The sequence below is a fragment of the Streptopelia decaocto genome (genome assembly GCF_964273445.1).
Source record: "Streptopelia decaocto genome assembly, chromosome: 7".
Taxonomy (NCBI): domain Eukaryota; kingdom Metazoa; phylum Chordata; class Aves; order Columbiformes; family Columbidae; genus Streptopelia; species Streptopelia decaocto.
The window spans coordinates 22,575,999-22,584,827 of NC_138661.1; positions in this window are offsets into that span (position 1 = coordinate 22,575,999).

Consider the following 8,829-nt stretch of genomic DNA (forward strand, 5'->3'; position numbering starts at 1 on the left):
TAAGTTTTATAGGAAGCTGCATCTGAAAACTGCTTGTGAATATCGGTAAGAAAGAAAAAAACAAATATCCAAAAGGGACATGTAATCTGTTGCATCTAAGTGTCCCAAGCAGAAATATACATTACAGTATGCTGGACAGGCCCCAGGAGCAACCAAACAACTCTCTCTAGATTATCCGGTTCACATTACGAAACTGACCCCCAAAAGTACCGAAAGGAGACTTTTGAGTTGTGTGAATATTCCTGTAATCTGGCTGTTAGTGGCTATGACCTTTATATCAGTTGTTGCTATAAGGAGGCACTCAATGTTCTCGAAGACATAAAAATACTTTGGGGATTGCTTCTTATTTCAGAGCTATATAAATTAGATGAAGGCAGATGTGTAACGAAATAACAATTTCATTAGAAAATAAGATCCTTAATAATTTGTTACCAAAAACTAGACTCTGACTACTCCCGAAGACTCATTAGCAAGAGTATTTTTTTCTGGAATGGATGGTGTCCATAGTAGAAGGAAAAGAAATAGAAAATTGATTATTAATAGAGCAGTATCTCAAGAGGATTGTCTACATAATAAACATTTCCCATTGGTATAATAAACGTTTCCCAAATATAAACGTTTAACAAAGGTCCTAAATTTTGGTTATAGACTTTGATCATAGACAAATCGACTTAAGTGGTTTGATGCATTCCTTGCCTCACTATATATACCTATTTGCTTCTAAGGCTTATGTTAATATATTCACCAGCTTAAATGTGTCTTACAGAGCTGATGTGAAGTGGAAACACTTTGAGTGAGCATCCCGTTCAAAACCTGAAGGCCTCAAAGATTTATGAGTGTCACTCTGTCACTTGACTAGAGATGAAGCATCCATTTTAGGTCATATAGATGTTGTCTCTCAGATATTGCCTGTTATATAAAATTAAAGAAGACGTAACAATCCGGAAAAGATACTCTCTGTAAATCAGTTTTTCCCATATTTCCATATGAGTATTTGTTACCCATACAAAAGCTACCATGACTTAGCTATTGGTTAGGTGTGCAGGTAATAGGAAGAGAAATTTTCTTCAAAGACTTTTCTTTAGGAATTAATCAGCCTTTGATGTACTTCAATCTTGTTCTTTTTCCCTTATATCCTTCCTGCACCTGATTTCCTATCTCTTGCTCTTTGCAACCTGTAATACCGTTGGTGATGATTCCACAGTCTCAGCCTTTGGTTTTGTGGAGTTTTCTTAAAGCTACAGATTAGCTGAGGACTTAATTTCAAGTATGAACACTCTTAAAAGGATGTCAGTTGTCAGAGGCCAAGTGAGATATTGGAGAATACAGCATTTTGTTCTGTTTATCAAGGCATCCTCAGTGCAGATCTTCTGCATGCAGGTTTCTTCTAAAACATCATTTTCCACATGCCAGACTGCAGAGATAAACACTGGCTTTCTGGGTAGATTAAAAAAGCCTGAACAAGTATTTAGCTTCCTGCAGTCTGGAAGGCAGCAGACACACAGATTTTATTCTCAGCCCTGGCTAGCAGTTTGTATCTCTCTATGTCTGTCAGCAGTTTGTAAAAACTCATAAAGCCAACACTCCAGCCTCACATAAGGCAAAGGTCTAAGCACTGGTAATGCCATACACTAGACCTGGCCAGATGTCTTACAAGACAAATCTTTCTGAGGCTTGTTCAGAGACTCACAGGAAATTAGACCAGTCCTTCCAAACCAGAAATTGGTGGACTATGCTTGTAAATTAAAAGCTTTTGCTTCATAAGAAAAGGAAGTCTTGTAGCTGATGCTGCTTTGGAAGGAGCAGCAGATTTTTACTAGCTGCAGAAGTTCTCTCTAAGTGATCCTTGCAGATCTTTACAGATGGACAGAATGGCACTGCGGGGGGCTCAGGATTTCACAGTGCTAAAACTCCACAGCAGTTCTGATGAACACTGAATGCACCTAATTGAAAAAAGCACGACTTTGCCACTTGTACTCGAAAAACAGAAGTATATCTCTACTATAGACTAATATGACAAAAGCAAGTCTGGATACCTTCACTGAAAGTGCATACAAACATCACAGTTATTTTCTCAGAGTATTTCTTTTGCCTGTCACCAGCACCTGTGTACCTCAGTATAATATTATTTCTCTGCTGTCCAATACCATGGCAAACTGTCCAGCATCACACCTAGTTCCCCTCAAGCAAATGGAAATGACTTTTTAATTGATATTGTGTAACACTGGTAGTGAGTTGATTTGAAGTTCAGTTCATCCTGTTTGTTATTGGGAGGGATTTTTCTGAGACAGTACATCAACCAGTTTTCCCAGCACTGTTTTCAGCAGTGGAAGTATCACAGTACGTGAGGCTGGGAGAGAAAGTTCAACTGACCTTCGCTGTTCCAGTGGGACTTACTATATAATGTTAATCCAAGAGTTTTCTCCTTATGTGTTTCGGTATGCATGAAAATCTCCATGAGTCTTCTATTTGTATTTACTTAGATTATCAAACTGTACCTTCAATGGGGCTTTCAGTATATGAACATAAGTATTTTTTTGGTTATCAGGAATTGTACAACTGTGACTAAGTTAGGAGATACTCCTTCCTGGTTTATGATGGCAGTTTGGAGTTGTTTCTGTGAGTTGTAGAAGGAAGCAGAAAAACAGTCATTGTAAGCCCTGTGTCATGATCCTTGTTAACGTGAGGCAAAAGGAAGATTTTCAGGGCACACAACAGTCCTTCATGATTCTTAAAGCCTTCCTTACTCTTCTTGTCCCTGTTCTGGAAGCAGATCACTACTTCTTGAGAAGAGGCATGCCAGAGTGGCCCAGTGGTGCTATGAGATCTTTCTCCTTTAAAGGAAAGAATTTCCCCTGAACTGACCACGTCAGAGCAACAACAGGGAAAAAAAAAAAGGACCATGAGAACTAGGTAAGTTTCCATTCCCAAACTGACTGTGGAGGAGGAAGATTTTCCTGTTGCATTTATGCTGTTTTAATCAATTTCATGTTTTCTCCCACTACAGAAGTGAATGGGCTGCTTCAGTGATTTAAACGTTTACAATGCCGGAGCAGCCTATGCTAGTTGACTCATTTTAGATTTTTCCCCTGCTTTGTTTGAGGCCAGGTAAATAGATATAATAAGTCACAGTATCACAGTATCACAGTATGTTTGGGATTGGAAGGGACCTCAAAAGATCATCTAGTCCAATCCCCCTGCTGGAGCAGGAACACCTAGGTGAGGTCGCACAGGAACATGTCCAGGCGGGTTTTGAATGTCTCCAGAGAAGGAGACTCCACCACTTCCCTGGGCAGCCTGTTCCAGTGTTCTGTCACCCTCACTGAGAAGAAGTTTCTTCTCAAATTTAAGTGGAACCTCTTGTGTTCCAGCTTGATCCCATTACCCCTTGTCCTATCATTGTTTGCCACCGAGAAGAGCCTGGCTCCATCCCCATGGCACTCACCCTTTATATATTTATAAACATTAATAAGGTCACCCCTCAGTCTCCTCTTCTCCAAACTAAAGAGACCCAGCTCCCTCAGCCTTTCTTCATAAGGGAGGTGCTCACTACTGAGTCACTACTGAGATTGTTGCAGTCTGGAGCAGTATCCAGAATAACATCTGCTGGTATTTCATCAAGCTTCCTTCTATTAAAAAGCTGTTAGATTACATCAGAAGTTTGTTTATGGACAGCAGATAAATCAGTTCACTTGATGGATAAATAGAAGCCCAAATAAATATTTTTAATTGTTTCTACCACCACATGTTGTCACTCATGATATATTTAATCTTTGATAATAGTTTAATTAAATATATCTTAAAACTGTCTTGTTAATAGAAGAAAAAAAACAGATGTCATCACTTCATAGGGCTTCGAGTTTACTGTACGCTTATTTTTTCATTGACATACAATAAATTATTTAATTTTAAAATATATACATGTTATTAAAATGTAGCATGCATGCAGGTTGCTTTCTGATATTTAGAGAATAAGAAATTTTACATAAAGTTTGTGATACTTGAATTTGGAAGAGAAATAAGAAGTAATAATAATAACAACTTTCTTAATGAAAAGGACTACCATATACTGTTTGACAAGTTTTTGTGTGCATTTGTTGGACTAACTATTCTGAACAACTTAAAGACTGCTTTAAATCACCCTCTTTTTAGTTTTCATTGTGTGTTAAAAAATGCCATGGAGTGTCCTGAGGATAGCTCTACTGGAAATGCAATTACAGTTCATACGAGATCATACTGCTCAGTTTGCTTTGGCAGTCCCGGCAGCCTGAACCAGAGATGCTCATGAGTCAACAGACAATTCAACAATCAGTGTCTCCTTCAGTGCAGCATGTAAATTTACAAATAAGTCCATCAAGTGATTAACATTTCTTCAGGATTTATGAGCTTAAAAAAAATTGAATGTGGTTAGCCTAAATACAACTGATATAATAGAACTTCACTGTCCATATTTCCCATTATTCTTAACTTTCTTTTGAAATATAATCTTCTGTGATTTTTTTTTTTTTAAACAGGAACATTCCAGGCATGAACTCATCCCAAAGCTGTTGTGTTTTTTGTTGTTGCTTTTTTATGGTACAAAATATCAAGCCATTTTACATCGCTATTTCAGAATGTGGTAAAGAACAAAGACACATCCACACAGAGACACACATATACATACTTTTTCCATGAAAAAAAAAAGACACAATCACACTTAAATTAAAGGATATGGCCTTATCAAGCATAACTGATATTTTTCACCTGATCTGTTGCACATAAAAACTCTTAAGGAAGAATCTTCAGGAAAAGTAATAGTCATGTAAGCTGCTGAAAACTTGCAGATGAGCATTTTTCTGAGGAAGGTAACCACATAATAAACACTGTGATAGTACTTGCCACAGGCTAGAACTTTTTCAGTTTTCTAATCATAAAGATGAAGGCTTGGATGAACATGGAGAGGCTTCTCTAAAGCAAGTTTTCCAAAAGAAGCTGGAGCATGTTAGAGGAATCCTACTGGAAAATATGTGCCATCCAGTGTGTCTGTATTTTCAGCAGATTTTTCTTTCCATGGGTAAAATCAGTCCCTTGGCCAGCCAAGCTCTCATTATGACTGTCTAGCTATTTCTGTAGAACCTTGCTGAAACTATTTCTTTCTCTTTATTCTATCTTCTCCCTGCATCTCTAAGTATGCAAATGTAATTGCATTACTCTGAAAAAAACGCCTTTCATGAGCCTTTGGAGACACAGATACTTCCTTTCCCATCCATCTTATTCTCCATATCTGCCTTACAGATAATCTGTTTAGTGCAAAAGCCTGTGCATACGGATTCGGGGACACACCAATACACCCAGTGCACACAGGGTCTGCCTATTCTGAAGAGCATGTTCTGGCTGTGCTGTCAGTTGTGTTTGTTGGGGCACATACAGAAAACAGACAGATCTGGGCCACAGTGTGGATATGGTCTTTCCTGTCTAGCATGCCACATGTAAATACTTCTTGCAGAAATACGTGATAGCTTGCTTCTTTTTCTTTTTTCTTCCACATCAGGGTCAAGATGTCATGTCCTAGCTGTTTCTCTCTCATTGGCCATACCAAACTGGGTATTAATAAGACATAGCATACATACAGATCAAAGATCCAGAGACAACAAACAATAAACAAATTTCTCAGTCACATAAAATCTTCCTCCTTAACCAGTGGATTGGATGGGAAGAAAGACATGTCTCAAACACCAGGAGGTTCCATGGTTGTTGACAAAGGTGAGACAGATGAGCACTCAGGACCACTCCACTCCCCACCTCCCCCTATTCCTGCACATGTATATGAGGACAAGAGCTGCTCAACCCTTCTCTTTTCATCTGGTGATATTTCTTATGCATTAGAAAATTACAACTCACATAGCTTTAGAAAACAATGTCAAAGAAATGGAAAGGTTGCCGGGATATGAAGGAATAAGCAAGATAAAAGAAAAATCCCACAGCTGAGGGTCTCCTTCAAGGAACTGAGGATTCTAAGTGGGAATCCATGAGCACTGCCTGCAGCGGTGTACAGTAACCCTATGGCTTACCAAAGCTATTACCCAAAGTGAGCATTCTTTGAGATGTGTGTTTTTACACCCTGCAGACTGAAAGGATAATATTTAAGGAGGACTTTAAACATTTTAATCAAGAAAAAATTCAGAAATTTGTATCAGAAAGTTAAGACAAGTAAGATGCAAAAGATAAAATTTTCTGAAGAAACTCATCTGACATTGTCTTCTCATAAAGACAATGATATCTCAAAATAAAGTCTCAAGTTTAAGCAATACTACTTAAGCAACAATATTTTAGTGATTGATCAACAATATTCACAAGTCTGATCAGTAAGCTGGCAATAAACTGTTGAAATTGATTGTGATGTAAACAACTTGATTATCTTTATTGGTAAGGTTTGCTGAAAAAACATTTGGCTGAACTTTTACATTTAACTTAAGGGCTTGAATTCACCATATGAAAATGCCTGGAACTTAGGCATTAGGTGAATCAGATTTAAGTTAAGAACCTGGCACCAGCTTGACTCCAGAACGAGCATTCTCACCTCTAAAACCAAATCCTGCCTCTATAGCCTGCACCATGAGGGACCCAAAATTACAGGCTGTTTGGCAAATGAATTTCTCAGTGCTGTAATGCTAGCATAGTTTCTGCAGATGTCAAGTAGACCTAATAATATTTCCATAAACTGAAATTGTGTGATTGGCCTTCATAGTTCTCAGCTAAAAAGGCCTTGCAGTGACATAAAATTATGATTATTGACTAAAATGAAAAGTTTCTCAAGGAAGGAGCAGTAACTTCTATCAGCAGTCCTGGCTAACTGGGGAGGTCCCAGCTGACTGGAGGTTAGCAAATGTGATGCCCATCTACAAGAATGGCTGGAAGGAGGATTTGGGGAGCTACAGGCCTGTTTGTCTGACCTTAATACTGGGGAAGGTTATGGAGCAGATCATCCTGAGTTTAGAGGTGGACTTGGCAGTGTTAGATTTGCAGTTGGACTCAATGATCTTAAATGTCTTTTCCAACCTGAACAATTCTATGTTTTTTGAGGTTCTTCTTACTAAGACTGTAGGAGAAATAAAGCCAGATAAGTATCTTGTAAGCCAGTCTTAAGGAAAATATGACATATAAGTTCTACACGCATAATTATGTAAACTGACAAAATTTCAGTTTTGTTTTTAGTTTTAACTGGGAAGTTATTATGAAAATGTAAGCACAGGACTAATATTCAGAGGAAAGGTTAGAAAAAGGCAGAAAACAGATGTACTCTCTCTGCACTACCTGTCACAAAGTCAGAGCTTCATTTGCCTTGTTCTTGCCACAGCCTCTTGGAGCTTGTGTTGATCTACAGTTTAGGCGAGGGGATGAGCATTAAAGAAGATTGAAGAAGAGAGAAAGCCTCAGAATCAGCAGTGGAACAGTAGAATATCTACTAAATTAGCCCTTTCTTCACCCCAAATAATTGGATGTCTTATTCCTGCAGACTTACTTGTCAGACCTGTGTTCAGTCTTTGGAGTGCCTCCTTTAAAAAATAAAAAAATTAAAAAAAAAAATATATATACATATTTAATTAACCTCTTGAACAGCTCTCCAAGCTCTCTTCAAAAGATCAGATCTTCATACTAACACACACACAAAACAACATCTGAATTTGCCCTAAGTAGGGTAACATTTACCAGACATACTAGACCATGATCATATGCTTTTAGGCTCAATCTCACATGGAAGAGCAGGTTTGGAAATGATTTTGACTATTTCCATAATACATTCAAGGGATTTTGTTCAGCTTTTTCTGAATCATTTATTGGTATCAGTGAGAGGACAGGAATACTCAGCTGATCACTGGTTAGTTCTTGTCCATGGTGTCCCAAAACTTCTGCAGTCACAGGTGTAAAAAAAGCCCAAACCTTCTAGATGTTCTGTGGCAAACAGGCACAGGATTGTCACCTGTGGTACATTATACATGGCTTTCTCTATTCCAATTTTAAGTGATAAGACACTTAACTACATTCCATTACTATTTACAAGTTCAGTTACCTTCATATGAAGGTGTTTTGTTTTTTCCTAACTGGCAGGGTAATGCTTTATTTCCCTTTTCTGAATTTTCTGAGACAACTGATCTCCCTTGTTATTAACTGAAAATCACACAAACAAACCACATGCATTTATCCAGGCTGTCATCCAACCCAATTCTCCCAAGTTTCCTGTTTCTCAGCCCTTTGCTTTAAACCGTAGACCACACTGCCTAGTCCAAAATCTATTTTTAAAATCACATATGTATAAATAACACTTAGAGTAGTCACAGGATTTTGAAAATCCCAGGTATAAAAATTAATAGCCAACATTCTGTCTTGGTCTTTTGTAAATCTAGGTGTCATTTGCAAATATAATCCCAGGTTTTGCTCATCCACATTTTGTTTGGGATACATACAAACAGGCACTTTGTGCTAGCCCATCCTCTGTTTAAAGGAAGAAATAACAAGTTGCCAATGTAGATTTTTAGAGGAAACTGATAGTTCAGACAGAATATTGTATAGTAAGTACTCACTGAATATCTTGTGCTCTGGAAGTCACTTGTAGGGTGTTGGTTGATATTGGCAACACAATAACAATTCAGTTTTTCTGCCTTATTCCTATAAAATATGAGAATCTGTTCTTTCCACCACCACTTTAATATTGCTCAGGGAAGCAAGAAAACACGTGTCCCTTTGAACGACTTTGTTATTTAAAAATAAATCTTTGTTTTTTGCAACACTAGATACTTTCTGTTTCAGTACTAATTCTTCCAGGTCTGCTATTACTCCTGGACAATTTAT